At 27.9% G+C, this 20,474-nt stretch overlaps 1 protein-coding gene across 1 annotated transcript in view; it reads left to right on the forward strand.

Moving 5' to 3' along the window:
* The first annotated feature begins 1,297 nt into the window (after positions 1-1,297).
* The window catches only part of LOC129965965 (PAT complex subunit Asterix-like), a 36,927-nt gene continuing 17,750 nt past the window's right edge, over positions 1,298-20,474 (forward strand). Inside the window, exon 1 of the mRNA XM_056080277.1 lies at positions 1,298-1,408. The gene's annotated coding sequence lies outside the window, so the exon portion shown is untranslated. The remainder of the gene's footprint in view (positions 1,409-20,474) is intronic.

Genomic DNA, 20,474 nt, shown 5'->3' on the forward strand with positions numbered 1-20,474 from the left:
TTATATGTATATATTCTGACATTTATAACAATAAATTTATATCTTTTTTAACAAAATATATGTAAAAATTTAATATTCTGATAGTTAATAAAAGAAAATTTTTCCATATTTGCTTTTCGATGGAAATAAAAGCATACCACAGAATAAGTATTTTTTACTTTTATTCCGCTTTGAGGGAAAAAAATTATCTCAAACACTACTGAATATGTAGACAGCTAATACATATTTAAATATTGACACCAAAAACAATCTTAGTATTTTTTTTTTTAAATATAATATATTGTGGAAGTTTAAAACCTATTTTGTTTAAAAATAAATGCTGAAAGTCTAATAACAATCTTAAAGAGAAGTTTGTAATATATGCTATAAACTTCATGCAAACAATTATATGGGATTGCCAGAGATATCATTGCAATTTAAATAACCTTTGGAAATTGAAATATTTTGTGTAAATGAAAATTATTTACTAATATGAAAGTCATAATACTTGTAAGCAAGATTTTATACACTACATTTTCTCCTCTTTTATTATATTAAAAATACAGGATACTACAATTTTTGTTAAATTCATTGTTTAGAAGAAACTTCAATGAACTCCTCACTTGCGAAATCAGTTTGCAGCAGTTTGTTATTTCTATTGTTTATGTATATACTCTATAATTATATAAAAAATGTTTAAATATTTCCATAAGTAAATGAACTAATTTAAGGTTAATATGCATTTTTTTTTCAAAAATTTAATTCAGATAGACCTTTTGTAAAAGTTTAATTCATTGGAAAACTATTCAAAGCACAGCTAATATGCATATTCTCAATTCAAAAGAGAGCAAATGCTCAAATGTTTTATTACATAATAATAGAGTGGAAATTTAAAATATACTTGGTTAATAATGTATAGTCAGAGAAACAATCCTACGAAAAGCTATAATATCATGTAAGCAAATCGGTGAGATTATCACTAGGCAATATCACCTTCGTTTTCTCGTTTGATCCTTGTACACATCTGGGAAAGAAACAAAATAACAACAAAAACACGAAACAGCGCCACCCATCAGCTGATAATCATGTGATATATATAGACCAATGAAGATCCATTTCCGGTTGAAAAAGGCAGAAAAAGCTGATTGTCGTAACCTTGATGCTTAGTCGTGAAATTACCGTTCGTGAATACCAATGATCATTGGTTGATGATTAATCGTTGATCATGGGTTGAACGATCCGATGTTTAGCAACCGGTTTGGTGAATACGGCCGAATGTGAATCTGTCGCCTGATTATTCGCCAAATCCGTTTCCCGTCATCAATATGGCAGTTCTGTAAGGTGTACTCCAGTTTTCAGTTGCACAATCGATTAAGCAACGCAACGTCGTGTGTGTGTTTGTGTTTAGTGTTAGTTGTATTTCTGGAATTTATAGTGTGTGAAGGAGTTTAGGAAGGAAGGTAGAAGGTTGTGTTTTTCCGGCTCTCCTTTCTGTATTAATTTTTGGTGCGTGGAAGGAAGGCAGCTAGAAGTAAAGGCTGTGCATGTTCGTGTGTTTGTTTTTGCCATTGGTTTGTTCACAGTTTTTGCTTTTTGTTTTCTCTTAAAATATTGTTATGGCGTTTCTGTTGGGGGTGTTTCCCTAGTTTGTTTTTCAGTTTTTGAGTTGACTCCAGCTGAAGTTTTCTCTTTATTTTTGGGGTGCCAAGGTGGCTGGCACTGGATTCTTTAAAATCAAGGTAGGATTTTTCTAGTTTTTCCTTTTAATTGTTTTCGGGTTCTGCTAGTTTGATTCTGGCTGCATCGTATTAGATTCTTCGTCAGTAATGACGAAGAGGAAACCAGAAGACTTTGAGTCAGAGGGGAAATATAAGGATAGGAAAATAAATTATATCCTTACAAATGAGTTCTCGGAGAGAGACAAAGCCAACATTGCAATTCAAAGGGGTTGCCCCAAAATAAAATTGTGCATTGATAGTAACAATGGCCCGTCGCCATGGATTAAACCCAAATCAATCAATGACACGTTCGGACCACTGACCCACAAAGAAGACACCTTTTCCCTAAACAAATACAAAAAATTGGTTCTAGTTACTCGGCACTTAAGCTCAGTGGAGAAAGTAACTGATTTTGTAAAGAGTGTTCCGGAAGCAAGGATTCGTATCATTGATACGAATATTGTAACAAAATACATCATCCGTGATGTTGATACGGATTACAGCATAGTGGAAATTAATGAAGAACTCGCTTCACAGGATATTATCGCAACAAAAATAGTTAGATTTAAAAAGAAGGGGACGGCAGAACCTATCCCAATTGTTCTTATTGAAGAAATTGGGAAAACAAATCGATCTGAAATAAAGATCGGCAGACTTATCTTCAAAGTGTCCAAATTTATTGAAAACCCTAAGGTTTGTTATAAATGCTTAAGATTCGGTCATACACAACTCCGGTGTCAACAAGATAAGAGGTGTAAAAATTGTGGGGGCTCACATGCCGAGGACTGTAAGTTACCCACTAAATGTTTTAGATGCGAAGAGAATCACGATGCGCTCGACAAAAAATGTAGGTTTTACAATCTAGAAAAAGAGATTATAAACCTGGTCAGAGAAAAAGACATATCATTTCAGGAAGCAAGGAGGATAGCGAAATCGCAATCTTTTGCACAAAAGGTTAAGGGCGATCCGCCGGTCCAGTGTACCGAAATCCCCCAAAAACAAATAACGGACCTCTACTCGGCTTTACAGGACTTAACTAAACTAATTTCTGCTCTACTACCCCAAGGGAATGAACTCGTAAAACTCCAAGAAGTCAACAGACAGTGCATTGCACGTATTGGGGAGACTCAGGGAAATTTAGAGAAACAAGTTGAAGAGAATTTTACTCTCCGGAAACAAATCGAGACTCAAAGGGCAACGATTGACTCGCTACAATCTAAAATTGCCCTTCTGGAATCCAATCTGGAATATAGTCACGTTCTGAGCCCAGGCGTTGTGCACGATCAACGGTCCCTCGCTGAAATAAATCATTTCAGTGTTGCGGAGGATTTCTCGGGTATCGGATAATTAAAAAAAAAAAAAGGGGGAAAAATTAAAAGTTTTTACTTTTTATTATAATCTTTATTAATTTTTTTCTTATTTATTTTTTTCCATGAGGTTTATTCAGTGGAATGTTAGGGGGATCAAAAATAAGATCCCTTGGCTGCAGGCCCCCCCTTTTTCGGCGGCCCAGTGTTTAATTTTGCAGGAAACATGGCTCAATGAGTCTGCATCCTTTTCTCTTAAAAACAAAAAAATCTTTCGAGCTGAAAGACAAAATTCTACTAGAGGTGGATTGTTAATTGCAGTAGAACAGAATATCCCTGCCCAGACTTTGTCACACTCACTTCCTCCGTCAACAGTGGAGGTCTTAGCGGTTAAAATATGGATTGGACCAAATTCAGAATTCCCACTAACGGTTATCAATATTTACTCTCCTGGAGGTAAATTTGATGACAACTGGTTGGAATCCTTGTACTCGCAAATCTCTTCTCCTTTCGTTTTACTGGGGGATTTTAATATACACCATCCAGCACTTGGGAGCGATCATTTATCTTCCGATGCAAACCGGGTCCTGGATTGGATTAGCACAAAACATATGTGCTTGCTTAACACGAAACAATATACCAGATACCAGGGGACTCAAGCCCCTTCGTTATTAGATTTGTCCATCTGCTCCGCAGATATAATTAATAAGATTAATATTGAGATCTCGCATGATATGTATGACAGCGATCACTGTCCCATTTTTATTTCCTTTTGCAATTTAGATGCAAAGTCTATCTATACTCGAAAATACATCAATTGGGGCCAATTCTCAAAGAAGGTCAATGCTCTTCTTCAAGGTAATGGGGATGTCTCTTCCCTTGATAGACTTACCAATATCTTCCAGGTAAGCGCAAACTCATCATCGTACTCGTTTTCTAAATCAACACACTCGCACTGTCCTTGGTGGGACGCTAGATGTAACTACCTTAAGGCCCTCAAAAGGAAATTGTTAAGAAAGGCGAAATCATATCCCTCCATCTTAAACTGGACGGCATATAAAGAAATGGCGGCAGCTCTCAGAAAATATGTTAAGTGTAAAAAACGCAGCTTTTGGGAGAAAACTTGTCAGGAGGTAGCTTCTTCCCATCAGGCTTTTAGCATCGTTAAAGCCCTACTAAACAAAGATGAGTCTCCCTGTGAATCCAATCTTGTTCTCTCTTCGGGTACTACTCTGATAGCGCCGACTGCTCAAGCAAATGCAATTGCAGCTAACTTAATTAAGAGAGCACCAAATGTGCGTATTCCTTTAGATTTCTCAGTAGATGATCCAGAAAATTTTGATGAAATGAGTTTGAACCGTCCGTTTTCCTATAGAGAATTCCAAAACGCATTAAAAAGAACGAAAAACAAATCCCCTGGCATGGACAAGATAAATAAGAAAATGTTGTCTTGTCTTTCCGATGAAAATAAATTTAAAATTCTCGATTTATTCAATAACTTATGGGCGAACACGATTGTTCCAGAAAGCTGGAGAATAGCAAAGATTATTCCTATTTTAAAACCCAAGAAAAATGCAGCAGAGATCACATCCTACAGACCCATCGCGTTAACATCAGTATTGGGAAAGATTTTTGAACGGATTATTCTGGACAGGCTTTTGCGGTATTATTTGGAAAAAAGATTTTTCTCTCCTTTTCATGCTGGTTTCCTCCCGTACAAAGGCTGTGACAGTCTCTCTGCAGCCCTACTCAATAAAATTTTAACAGCCAGAGCTAATAAGAAACTTGTGTATGGTATGTCTTTTGATCTAAAGTCTGCGTATGACAACGTATGGCATGACGGCTTGATGCTAAAAATTTTACAATCGGGGATTAAGGGTAATATTGCCCTGTGGATCTCACAATTCTTACATGAAAGGAAAGCATTTGTTTCATGGAGAGGAGTGTCAGTAGTATATATATGCGTGTTCTGGCACACCTTAAGAGCCATCAATAATTTTAAAATAACCTCAAAATTTAGAGCAAAAATAGTGTAAAAAGGGCATAATTAGCACACCTTAAAATCCATCAATAATTTTAAAATAACCTCAAAATTTAGAGCAAAAATAGTGTAAAAAGGTCATAATTAGCACACCAAAATAACATCAATAATTTTAAAATAACCTCAAAATTTAGAGCAAAAATAGTGTAAAAAGGCCATAATTAGCACACCTTAAAAATCCATCAAATAACCTCAAAATTTAGAGCAAAAATAACATTAACAAATAACATCAATAATTTAAAGTATCAAGTCAAAATTTAGAGCAAAAATAGTGCAAAAAGGTCATAATAAAATAACATCAATAATTTAAAATATCAAGCCAAAACCGAAAGGCTATCGTCTTAAAATCAATATAAATTCATGCGTTGTTCACATTATTATACACATTAAAAGAAATAAAAATATAAGAATAAAAATATAAGAATAAAAATATAAAAAAAGAAAAAATTATTCATAAATACTGCACGCACCCCATTGAAAAAAATCTTTATGTTCTGTTAAAGGTTCGCCGTTTAATTTTATACATTGAAATCTAAAACCATATCGATCTACTTCTGTTATTTTAACAATAAAAGGTTCACCATATTTACAAATAGGTGTTACAGTTATTACAGGATGAATTCTAAAAGTTTCTGTAAAACTAACGTTTATTCGATCACTAGTACAACTACCTGTTAATATCTTTGTTTGCTTACCACCCATTTATAAAGATTAAAAAAAGAATTATTATTTATTCAAACACGTTCTTGCTATATACCATAATTTCATCCTTCTATAAAGTTTATTAAATTCTTCATCTGAAAGTTTCAGATTTCTCATAACTCTACAATCTGTTATTTTTTCAACATGTTTCATTATAAATTCAGAGGTTAAATTTTTCTGATATGAATAAATTTTATTCCAATTAACAGTTGTTTCTAGTTTTTCGATTATATTCATACTCATTTCATCTTGATACTGAGAAACTAAATTCATATCTAGTTTTCCAACATTTTCAAAAATAAATTTATCACTTAAAGTTTGATATTGTGAAATTGCAGGCCAGTGTACTTTATGATCATGCATTAAAATAAATTTTTCTGTTAATTTTTGAAATTTCGATATGATATCCCATTCAACTAAATGTTCATTTTCACTTATAAATTTTTCTGATAATTTTTGATAAGCTGATATATTTTTCCAATCAACTTTATCTTTGAACTCTAAAATGAAATTTTCTGATAATGTTTGATATCTAGAAATTAAATCCCATTTCACTTCATCTTTTAATTTTCTAATCAAACTTTCAGGCATACCACGTTCTTTTGAAACTTCATCCCAATTGACTTTTTCACTCATTTATTATAGGATGAAATCTTCACTTAATTTTAGTTTTCGGGATATATAATACCAATCTACTTTATCTTGAAATTCTCTAATGAAATCTTCACTTAATTCTTGATATTCTGATATAAGTTTCCAATCTACTTTATTTCGAAATTCTCTTATAAAATCTTCACTTAATTTTTGATAAGCTGATATATTACCCCAATCTACTTTATTTCGAAATTCTCTTATAAAATCTTCACTTAATTTTTGATAAGCTGATATATTACCCCAATCTACTTTATCTCGAAATTCTCTTATAAAATCTTCACTTAATTTTTGATAATCTGATATAACTTTCCAATCTACTTTATTTCGAAATTCTCTTATAAAATCTTCACTTAATTTTTGATATTCTGATATAAGTTTCCAATTAAAAAATTCTCTTATAAAATCATCACTTAATTTTTGTTTTATTCGTTTTTCTAAATAGTTAGATGAACTCATTTATTTAGAAAAAAATTTTATAAGTCGAAATCTAAAATAAAAAATTAAATTTATCTTGAAATTCTCTAATGAAATCTTCACTTAATTCTTGATATTCTGATATATAATACCAATCTACTTTATCTGGAAATATTCTTATGAAATCTTCACTTAATTTTTGTTTTCGGGATATACACTTCCAATCTACTTTATCTTTAAATTCTCTAATAAAATCTTCACTTATTTTTTGATAAGCTGATATATCATACCAATATACATGATCTTGAAATTCTCTTATAAAATCTTCACTTAATTTTTGTTTTACGGATATATAATACCAATCTACTAAATCTTTAAATTCTCTAATGAAATCTTCACTTAATTCTTGATATTCTGATATATAGTCCCAATTAACTTTATCTTTAAATTCTCTAATGAAATCTTCACTTATTTTTTGATTTCGGGATATACACTTCCAATCTACTTTATCTTTAAATTCTCTAATATAATCTTCACTTAATTTTCGATATTTGGATATATAAAACCATTTCAAATCTAGATTTTTTGCTAATATTGGTTTTTTATAGTCGGAAAGACTATCGTCTTTAAAATAGGTAGATGAACTCATTTATTTAGAAAAAAATTATAAATCAATTTCAGCTAATTTCTCAATATAAAGGTAAGGTTTTAAATCGAATCCTACAGACCTTTTAAAAGTTTTAGGTAATATTCCTACTTCTAATTTATCATCACGTTTACCATATGCAAACAGAATAAAAGGATTCATTTTACTTAGTTCTGCACGGTATATACTACTATAATTGAGTGAGATATTTATCATAAAATTATGTTCACCTTTAGACCCTTCTAAAAAGAGTGTAATTTTCATCAACATATCGGTTGTAAGTTGTAGTTCAGGAGTTAATAAATTTGAACTGAATACATTAAAATCCAACAAAACTTCATCACTATTATCAAATGTTAACATTTTATTTTCACTAGTTGCTAAAAACGTCTCATTTTTGTGGAAATATGGAACGTATAATCCATCACTATTTCTCATTAACTGATTATCAGGTTTTTTATCATTTATTTTTGTCTTTCTATCAACATACTGTTTAGGAACCGCATCATTTTTATCTTGAGGATTGGTAAGATTTTTTAAAGGAATACTTTTCACATCATAAAATTCTTCAGGGTGAACAGTATTTGTTTGACTTAAAGTTAAAGCATTTTTTTCGAAATATTGCTTATTGACAACATTCAAGTTTTTTATAGGATCTTTCACATTTCCGATAATTTTACCTTTAGCATCAAAATCACCATGTTCTGAATGAATTAAACTTCTTTTTTGCAATTCTACAATATCTTCTTTTAGTGATATTTGATTCAAATCAACATAAGATTTAGTAGCTGCATCACTTATATCTACAGGTTCATCTACATTTTTTAATTTTTTCTTTTCCATATCATAATCACCATAATCTGTTAACTTAAAACCAATTCCTGAGGGTCCAATTGGCCCTTCTTTCATTTCATCATCAAAAAGTGGATAATAAGCAGCCATTTATTATAGGATGAAAAGCGACTATCACTCTGAATGATCTTTTATACTAAACGTAAATTTATTCTCATACATATTTAAGTAACATTTATTCCTTTCCTTCAAAATAAAATAAAATATATATTCTTTTTGGGTATTATTTTCTAATTTCCAATGAAATATTAATTCTCTGGAAGATACAGAAGTAAGATTCTTATGAGCAGATAAATCTATACAGAGAAATGGATATAATTCTCCAAAATCTTTATATCCAATCATGCAACCTGTTTCTGTATTATTAGCATTATATCCTTCTTTTAAAAGAGCTGTATATGCATTATTATAATTTTTATCCGAAAAATTTACTTTATAATGATATTCAGGATAATCTTGTCCATTTACAGTAACCCAATATTCAACTATCCCTAAATTATCAAATATTAGATTATTTTTAGTATAATCTCCATTTCTATCATAATATTGGGGAATTGCATAAAATGCTGAGACTTCATCCCATTCAGTTGAAAGTTTATATGATCCATATTTTACATTTAAGTTTGTACCAGATTTTTCTATTCTATAATGATCCCAATATATATCTATATATGAATTTAAAACTTTCAATTCTGTAAATTTCAAATTTGCGGCATTTCTAAACTTTACATAAGGTAAAAATAATGATATTTTCTCAACTTTTACTTTAAAATCAGGGTTTGCATCATCTGTAATAATCATATCCTTACTAGTATTTCTCGTAAATTCCATTCTAACATGAAATCCAGTCAATACTTTTCTGTATTCATTAAAGAAATCGAATATATATTTCAAAGGAATCCATATATTAACGGTTTTACTATTTTTTGTGAAATAATACCTTTTATCAAAGCCTTTGTTATAATTCTCATTTATTTTTAACTTATTAAAAAATTCAGTTATTTTAGTTGTATCTGTTAATGCTCCCTCATATTTAAATTTATTTATATCATTCGTATCTGCGGTATCTGAGTAAAAAAACATATTTTGAGCTTCAGATTTTGAATAATCACTTGTAAAATGAATATGTCTTAAAACTTGATCTAGAATTGAACAATTTTCATTAATCGATTCGAGTGTAGTTGAGCCAATTTGCAGTTTTTTACCCTTAAAAAAACCTCCTCCATTCTCAAAAGTTGCTTTTCTATTTCCAATATTTAAATCATTTTTATCAGTAATTTTCATTTCCAGATGAATATAGGCTCCTGAATAAAATATATTATCATTTTCACCTCTAATACTAAACTTATACGTTGCATTTTCATCATAAGCATTACTTGGATTTTCACATTCTTTTTCCTGATATTCAAATTGTTCGAGATCATTATTTTGAAAATAATGAGTATCTGTCAAATCATAAATCTTTTCCATTTATTAAGGATAAAAAGTGTAAAGGTCACTTGGAATACTTTTTAAAGCCTCCTCCAATTTTATTCTTCGATAAAATTTCTTCTACTTTATCATGAAAAATTTTCTTTGTTTTATCTTCTAATACTGGTTTCACTCCTTTAATAGCTGCTAGAAACAAATCTTTAAAAAATCCTTTTCCTTGAATTTTTTCTCTTTTAGATGAAAAGCTATCTCTTTTACTTCTACGATATAATCTATGTTTATTCATTTATTATAGGATGAAAAGACTATCATCTTTAAGGGTTTATCTAAGTGGATAACCTTTCATGCATCAAATTGTAAATTTTCTTTAAATAATTTCCCTCTTCTTCATCATATACAGCTACAAAATTATATTCAACTCTTCCTTTATTCAAATCTATTAGTTCATTATTTTGATTAGTAATTCTCATTCTTATTCTATATATATTCTTCTTTTCCACAGCTGAAAATATCCAATTATTAAAATCTTTAGTTATATTACCACCATGAGGAATTTTACTAACGAATGAATGAATAACATCTGAATCACAATTATTAATTAATGAACCTTTTACGATGTCACAATGAATATAAATATTATCGATTCCATGTGTAATATCTGCAATATATTCACCAAATTGATTTTCCTGATCTAATATTTTAGATTTAAAACCTAATAATTGATGAAGATTTCCTTCTGTTAAATCCATTTTAAAATTTTTCTTCAAATTAACAGAAATTAATTCTCTTTCTTCAATAATACCAAATTTAATGGGTGAATCTATTCCGAATAGTTCAATCATATAACGATTTAAACTTTTAACAGTATAACTACCATTTGGAATTTTAATGATCCTTTCATTGTTTCCTTCAATCAATTTAAACTTATTATTATTAAATTTTTCACTTATGTTATGCCAAGTCTTTTTAATAGAAAACGACTCTAAAGCTAACTTTTTAATCTTCAAAGGAGGCGAATATTCAACTGTAAAGTCTTCAGATTTTTCATAATTATCTGATGTCAATTTTAAACGACTCATTTATTATAGTCGAAAGTTGACTAATTTCTCATTATAAGCACTTGGTTCTTGAGTAAATGAATATAAAACTTCAACAGGTGATTTTCCTTTATTTCTTTCAGTTATGTATTTCATGCAAAATAAACCACATTTTACAGAAGTAGGTTGTTGTAAAAAACTAGAATTATATCTGATTTCTTTCTTAGATGTTTTAAGATAATTTACAATATTTTTAGGAATATCACCTTCTTTGAATTTGATCCCTTCATATTCATATTCACCAAAAGAATCAAAATATTCAACAAATTTATATTTAGGATCATTATAATAACAGACCCAATGAGTTCCAGATCCAGTTGAAATATCAAAATTAATTATCCCATTTTCAAATTTTCTCATTATTTTGGGTAATGTATCTATTGTAAAAACTCCTCGAAATCCTTTCTCTTTTATCATATTTTCATTAATCATTGCATCGGATATTCCCTTGGTAGATATACTCCCTTTCCATTCTTTGGTTTTCGATTTTTTTTTTTAGGGTGCCAGCCCTTCAGTCTAGGATTACCAGAGCCTGTTACTTTATCTAATACTTTTTTAGTGCCCCAGGCTCCTAATCCTGTTGCTGCACCAGTTAAAAGAGGAATAAGAAATTGTAAAAATCCCCCATTTTTATTCAATTGAGCTTTACTGATTGTAATTCTTTTACCTTCATTAATTCGATTAATATTTGTTTTTGTTAAATACAATTCATAATTCGGTGATTTAGATTTATCGATTTGTAAGGTAATTTCCTCATTTTTTCTATAAGCCGATTTTAATTTATCTTTCTGCCCATCACTTAAAAAGACTTTCTTTTTAATATAACTCATTTATTAAGGATGAAAAAAAGCGTAAAGATGTTAATTCCTTTTATAAGAGAAATTTATGATAATATCGTATTACTTGATCATTAGTCATAAATCCTTCTTTATGTAATCTATCTATTAATATAACAACTTGATTATATATTTTTGCAGGAATATCACTTTTAAATTGACAAATTTTATCTGTTAATTTATCTAAAAGCATCTTTTTATCTTCTAAACCTTCTCCAATATAATCTTTACCTAAGTTTATAAGACTCAGTGCTTTTATGTATTTTTTCATATTATTCATCTTTTTATCTGCATCTTGTATTTGATCTGTTTTCCTATGTTTAGACGCATTTCCTTTTGCTCGTTTATATTCATCTCGTCTATCTTTTGCTTTTTTTATTATTGTATTCAGTTCATCTGCACTTTTATTTACTAATTCTGACGGTAATTCAAAACCTTCATTTTTAATAAAAGATGTATCTAAATCTTTATTAAAATGCATCTTAAATATATCGTCAGCTCTCTCAAACATATTTGTAATATCTGACGAATAATCAGGCTCAATTTCTAAAGGAATTTTGGATGATTCATGCTGTGGAATGATTGAAAAATCACTTACAATATTTTGTATAGCTCGTATTTGCTCTTTCGTATTTATTTCTTGTTTCTGAAATTCTTCTAAAATAGGCTTATATTTTTTCTTTAAAGATTTTTGTATTCCAATTTCTTCTTCTAATTTTTCTTCATTTATTCTTCTTTTTTCTTCATCTAATTTATTTATATGTAATAAATCTCTTATTTCTGAACTTTTCTTTAAAGGGGTAATCTTTTTATTCGTTCTATTTAAAGGTTTAGATACCTTTAAGGTGATAACCTGTCGGTTTAAAGCTTCTTCATTTATTCTTCTTTTTTCTTCTTCTAATTTTATGATACGTTTTAAATCTTTCAAGTCTTTTTCATTCATTTATTATTGTTGAAAAACTTAAGATTTGCAACGAGCAAAAGAATATTTGCAACGAGCAAAAGAATATTTGCAACGAGCAGAGCCATATTTGCAACGAGCAGACCTTTACGCTTTTCATCCTATAATAAATGATAAAAATCAAAAATTATAGTGAAGAAGAAGAATTTACAGATGAAAACCAAAATCCATATATACCAAAACATCCATTTCGTTTATTAATTACAGGAGCATCTGGTTCAGGAAAAACGAATTTATTATTGAATTTAATCTATGATTATTTAGATTTTGATGCTTTATACGTATGTGCTAAAGATTTATTTGAACCTAAATATTCTAAATTGCAAGAAAATTATACATTGTTTCAAGATCTTCAAAAAGAAGATATTATTAGCAATATTAAAAATCATAAAAAAAGGGAAAGGTTATTAAAATTGTACAACAAATTCAAAAAGAAAGAAGTCTTATTTTCATCTGATTTGAATGAATTTATTACAGTGGATGATTTAGATCCTGCTATTAAAAACTTGGTTATATTTGATGATTGCGTTACAGAAAAAAATCAAAAATGTATAGAAGATTTATTCATAAGAGGAAGGAAAAAAAATGCATCAATTATTTATTTATCACAATCTTATTATTCTACACCAATCAATATTAGAAAAAACTGTAATTATTTCATTTTTTTCAATCTTCAACCAAGAGAAATGAAACAAATTATTAGAGAAATAGATGGTAAATTAAACACAGAAGAATTTAAACAATTATATAATAAGTGCATTCAAAAACCATATGATTTCTTTATGCTAGATTTAGTGAATCCAAAAATGAGATACAGACAAAATTTTGACTATATTAAATGGACGAATATTTAGAAAAACGGATCTTTATTTACAGAAAGAGCTATAATTACTTTCACAAGATAAGCATTTCTTTATCTGTCAGTAAGTTTATTTTAAGTGGAACAGGCTTATCAGCATTTGTTTTTATTCCTTTAGCAGCATTAAGTTTAAGTGCTGGAATTGTTGAAATTATTGAAAAATCGTTAAATATTTTAGAAAGAAAAGAAGAATATAAGCAATGTTATAGATTTTATAAACAATTGTTAAATTTATGGAAAGCTAAAGCAATTTCTGAAGAAGAAATATATCAAAGAGAACAAGATTTTATTAATAGTTTAAACTATTTTCCTGTCGAAAAATATGTAAAAAAGACTCAATTGAATGGATATAAATATGTTAATAACGTATGATTTTTTATCCTTAATAAATGGTTTGTGATAAGAAAAAGACACCTTGCAGCTGTAAAAAATTTAAAGGATATTGTCAAAAATGTGAACAACTAATAAGTAATCCGGAATCAGTTAAATATGGAAAAGGATTTATAAATTCAGCTATAAATAATTTACCATTCGAATTGCATTTACCAGGTCATAATTTTACTGGTCCTGGAACTCAATTATTATGGGGAAAACATAGATTAAATCCAGATTTATCATATAAAGATTTGAGTAAACCGATTAATAGAGTTGATAAAGCTGCTTATAATCATGATGTTTGTTATTTAAAAAATAAAGATACAAAAGTAAGAAATGAAGTATGTGATTCAAATATGTTGAAAGAATTGGATGATATTGAAAAGCCAACTATTAGAGAAAGAATTGAAAGAGCAATTGTAAAACCTATTATTAAAACTAAAAAAAGGTTTGGAATGGGAGGTGTTTTCATGATATATTGTGTAAAATGTAAAAAGGAAACAGAAACTAAAGATATGAAAGAAACTGTTACTAAAAATAATAGACCAATATTAAAAGGAATTTGTATACAATGTGGATCTAAAAAGTGTCGTTTTTTAGGGCGCTAGCCCTTCAGTCTAGGGCTCAGTCTAGGGGACAATCTAGGAAAGGAGAAAAAGCCTTAAAAGGAGAAAAAGCCTTAAAAGCCTTAAAAGTCCTTGAAAAAACATATTATGATCCAGAAACTGGATATTGTGGAATAAATGAGCTAAAAAGAAAAACAGGAATAAAACAAAAAGAAATTGCAGATTTTTTACATTCTCAAGATGTTTATACTAGATATAAACCTGTTATAAGAAAATTTAAAAGAAGAAGAGTATATGTTTCTCATATTGATGATCAATGGCAAGCAGATTTATTATTCATAAAAAAATTTAGTAAATACAATGATGGAACTAATTATTTATTAACTGTCATTGATATTTTTAGCAAATATGCTTGGGCTATACCAATTAAAAGAAAAACAGGAGAAGAAGTTACTGAAGCATTTAAAAAGGTTTTTAAAGGCAGAATTCCTGAAAATCTTCAAACAGATAAAGGAACTGAATTTATTAATAAACATACTCAAAAGTTATTCAAAGATAATAATATTCATTGGTTTACAACAGAAAATGTTGAAATTAAATGCTCTATAGTTGAACGGTTTAATCGCACTATTAATACTAAAATAAGAAAATATTTAGCAGCTAACAATACTAAAACGTATATAAATGTATTACCGAAATTACTAAAAAATTATAACAATTCTTACCACAGATCTATAAAAATGACACCTATAGAAGCAAGTAAAGAAGAAAACGAATCATTAGTTTATAAGAATTTATACCAACAAAAAGTGATTAGAAAACCGAAATTTCAAGTAGGTGATAAAGTTAGAATATCTAAATATAAAGAAACTTTTACACGAGGTTATGATCCTACATTTACTGAAGAAATATTTCTAATCTCAAAAATATTAAAAACTGACCCAATAACATATAAAATTAAAGATTTAAATGATGAAGAAATTAAAGGAACGTATTATGAATCTGAATTGGTTAAATATAATAAAAAAAGACAATGACTATAAGACTATAAAATTAAAAGAAAGGAAATAATCCGAAAAGATTTAAATTATTAGAAAAAATCGCAAAATAGCCCGCCAGATTCGATGTATGGAACTTCAGTTTCAGAAATTGCAATAAGACACTTCTCGAAGCGATGATAAGAAACCAGGAAGTTACGTAAATATGAATGAAAAAAGGCGTCCTTCAAGACTTTGAAGGACTTTTACAAGGTTCGTCAAAAGCTTTTGAAAAATATTCGTAGCCGTCCATCTTAGTTAACAAACTGTTTAGTGGCTCCATCTTTTGGACTTTTTATATTATTTCTTTTTAATATCTGATAGGTTCAAAAAATTCCACGTACACTAAAACAGTGAAAACCTAATAAATGAATACTAATTTTTTAAAAACAGGCTGCGTTATTTTAATTTAAATTTTACTAACGAAGCGGATGAATTACGGTTTTTTCTTTAAAAAAATTTGCGAATTATGCAATATACCACACACTTTAAAGATCTGGAATGATTTTATGAAAAGCCTTAATAAAAATGTGTCGTAATAAATGGAAGTGCTAAGAACTTGTACATACTGTCGAATTGTAAAACCATTAGATGATTTCTATAAACATCGTAATTATGGTAAATTTAATCGAGATAATATATGTAAAACATGTAAATCTGTATATAATTATACAAAATATGATTGTGAATGTGGTAAACAATACTCTATGGGTCATAAAAAAAGACATGAAAGTTCAAGATATCATATTAGTCGTCTAGCGCAAAGTCCTTTAAAAAATGTTTCCTAATAAATGGAGGTGCAGTTTAAGTCAAAGACTATCGGTGAACTTAGAAAAGCTGTAAAACAGTTAAAAATTAAACAACCTAGAGGTTGTAAGAAAGATGAATTGATCAGATTATTAAGGAAATACATTAAAGAAACAGGTGAATATAAACCGGTTTTGGTAGATTTATTAAACTTGGATGTTACTGATTATTTGAATAAATGTAAAAGAGACAAAAAACCAGAAAAGCGTGATAAGATTAAAAGAGATAGCTTTTCAGCTAAAAAAATATTTGATTCTTTCGTAAAAAATTTATATGATTTTGATAAAGGTGAAATTGAAGGTCAGTTTAATCTTGATAAGTTATTTACAGTGGAAGAAGATAGAAAATGTCATATATGTGGCAAATATTACAAAATCGAAGATATAGAGGAGCATATAAAAAAAGACTTAATGAATAAAAAATCAAAAAAGAAGAGAAAATGTATGATTTGTGGTGAATATTATAACATAGCACATTTAAGTAATCACATATCAAGTCGAAAACATCTAAAAGCATTATCAAAAATAAAAGATGGAGAAATTATAGAATATGACACTGCTTTTGAATCTAGATTAAGATCTTATAGAATTAATAATTATAATAATATTATAATCCCCTTAGAGTTTTTACAAGAGAAAAGAAAAATTGTAATTGATAAAATAAGACAAATTTTGAATGAATTTAATGGAATAAAAGTCAATTTAAAATTATTTTGTTTGTATAGGTTAGATGATGAAATTCAGGAATTTTCATTCAAAACTGAGAATCAAATTATATTAAATTCTAATGATTTACATACTTTTTATGATAATGTTATTGACAAATTAATTAATGAATCTGATGAATTTATAGCAAAAGGCTCTGGTTGGAGTCTTGAAGAAATTAGATTTTTGGAATTGAGAATAAATAAATATCAACCTTTGAGTGGATCAAGTTATATTGATTTACCTGATGAAATTAAATCTAAAAAAGCTATAATAAATGTTAAAAATACAGATAATAAATGTTTTATGTGGTCTATATTATCAGCGATTCATCCTGTAAAAAAGAATCCTCAAAGAGTGTCAAAATATGAACAATTTAAAGATGAATTGAATTTTAAAGGAATTGATTTCCCTGTTTCATTAGATAATATTAAAAATTTTGAAAAACTGAATAATATATCTGTAAATGTTTATAGTTATGACAGTTCGATTTATCCACTTAGAATAACTAACAATAAATTACAAAATCATGTAAACTTGTTTTATATGAAAGATGAGCAAAATGATCATTATTGTTGGATTAAAGATATAAATAAATTGGTCGGATCCCAAATTACTGATAATCATCGAATATTTTTATGTGATAGATGTTTAAATCATTTTTATTCTGAGGAAAAATTAAAAATGCATGAAGAATACTGTAAAAAGAAAGAAGCTGTCACAATTAATATGCCAGAAAAAGGTAAAGTTATTCGATTTAAAAAATATAATCATAAAATGAGAAATCCATTTACTATATACGCAGATTTTGAGTGTCTTTTACATAAAATGGATACAAGTGAACCAGATCAAACTAAATCGTATACTATGAAATATCAGAAACATGAATCTGATAATTTTTGCTATTATATCAAATATGAAAATGAATATTTTAAACCTCCTATTCATTATAGAGGACCTGATGCAATAAAAAAGTTTATATCTATGTTAAAAGAGGATACTCTCGAAATTGAAATTTTTATAAAAGAGAAAACTGAAAAATATGAAAGTCTTAAATCAATGATAGATTTCGATAAAAATCATTACAAAAGAACTAATATTTGTCATATATGTGAAAATGAAATCTTAAAGGATTCTCCTGTTGATGGGGAAAAAAAAGTAATTGATCACTGTCATTTAACCGGAAAATATAGAGGTCCAGCTCATAATATTTGTAATTTAAATTATAAAATTCCAAAATTTATTCCAGTAAAAATCCATAATTTAACAGGTTATGATTCTCATTTATTTATAAAAGAGCTCGGATTTGATAAATCAAAAATAGATGCTATACCTAATACTGAAGAAAAATATATATCTTTCAGCAAAAAAATAGGAGGAATGAAATTGAGATTTATTGATTCATTTAAATTTATGTCATCCAGTTTAGATCAATTATCAAAAAACTTGAGAAAGATGCCTGAAAATGAGTTGAGTAAATATCCGTCAAAAATAAGAGAAATGAAATATATTAATTATTTAAAATCGAAATTTAGAGAGACATCATTACATTTTCCTGATGACAAATTAGATCTCATAACAAGAAAAGGTGTATATCCGTATGATTATATGGATTCTAAAGATAAATATGAAGAAACAAAATTACCTCCAAAAGATAAATTTTATAATAAATTGAATGAATGTCATATAACTGATGAAGAATATCAACATGCTCAACGTGTTTGGAAAGCATTTAATATAAAAAATTTGGGTGAATATACAGATTTATATGTTAAAACAGATGTATTAATTTTAACAGATGTATTTGAAAATTTTAGAGATGTTTGTTTAAAAACTTATAAATTAGATCCAGATTGGTATTTTACTGCTCCTGGTTTATCTTGGGATGCAATGTTAAAAATGACAAAAATTAAATTAGATTTATTAGATGATTATGATATGATTCTTATGTTAGAAAAAGGATTAAGAGGTGGAGTTTCGCAATGTTGTAATAGATATGGGAAAGCAAATAATAAATATATGAAAAATTATGATGAAAGCAAAGAATCCAATTTTTTAATGTATTTAGATGCTAATAACTTATATGGATGGGCAATGAGTCAATATTTACCTTATGGAGGATTTAAATGGATAAATACAAATGCAATACAAAATGCAATACAAAATATTCTTAAATGTCCTGATGATTCAGAAAAAGGATATATATTGGAAGTTGATTTAGAATATCCAAAAGAATTACATGATTATCATACAGATTTACCATTATGTCCTGAAAATAGAATTCCTGAAAAATCTAAACAAGGTAAGTTATTAACAACTTTATACGATAAAGAGAAATATGTAGTTCATTATAGAAGTTTAAAACAGTATTTGAAAATGGGTTTAAAAATTATAAAAGTACATAGAATATTGAAATTCAAACAATCGAATTGGTTGAAAAAATATATAGATTTAAACACTGAAATGAGAAAACGAGCAACTAATGATTTTGAGAAAGATTTTTATAAATTGATGAATAACTCAGTATTTGGAAAAACCATGGAAAACATAAGAAAACGAATAGATATAAGATTATGTTGTAATTATGATCAAGTTAAAAAATTAATTGCCAAACCTCATTTTAAAAGTCGAACTATTTTTGATGAAAATTTGGTTGCTGTTCATATGAAAAAGACAAAAATACTTTTTAATAAACCAATCTATGTTGGAATGAGTATATTAGATTTGTCTAAATATTTAATGTATGATTTCCATTATAATGTAATGAAGCCAAGATATAAGAATAATATTAAATTATTATATATGGATACAGATAGTTTCATATATGATATTAAAACAGATGATTTTTATGAAGATATGAAATCTATGATTGATTATTTTGATACTTCTGATTATCAAGAAAATAATCTATATAATATGCCGAGATGTAATAAAAAAATATTGGGTAAAATGAAAGATGAAAATAGTGGTGTTATTATGGAAGAATTTGTAGGTTTAAGAAGTAAAATGTATGCAATCAGACTAGAAAAATGTGAAATTAAAAAATCGAAAGGAGTTAAAAAATCTGTAGTTAAAAATAGAATATCATTTGATGATTATAAAAAATGTTTATTTGATAAAATTCATCAATATAGAACACAGAATTTAATTCGAAGTATGAAACATGAGCTGTATTCAATTCAAATAAATAAAATAGCTTTATCAGCAAAAGATGATAAAAGATATATTTTAGAAGATGGAATTCACACTTTAGCATTGGGTCATTATAAGACGATAGATTCTTAAAGGAAATAAATGGAGGATCTAGAACAACTTACACAAGAACTTATGAAACTAAATTCAAAATATTTAAGATCTGACTTGCATGAATTAATAACGAAATATGTCAAAGAAATAATTAATTCATATACAAATAAAATATCTAATGCATTGGAAAATATCGATTCAAACACACAATTAATCAACTCAATTGAAGTCATTCAACTTGT

The sequence above is a fragment of the Argiope bruennichi genome, chromosome 4 (assembly GCF_947563725.1).
Source record: "Argiope bruennichi chromosome 4, qqArgBrue1.1, whole genome shotgun sequence".
NCBI classification, from domain to species: Eukaryota; Metazoa; Arthropoda; class Arachnida; order Araneae; family Araneidae; genus Argiope; species Argiope bruennichi.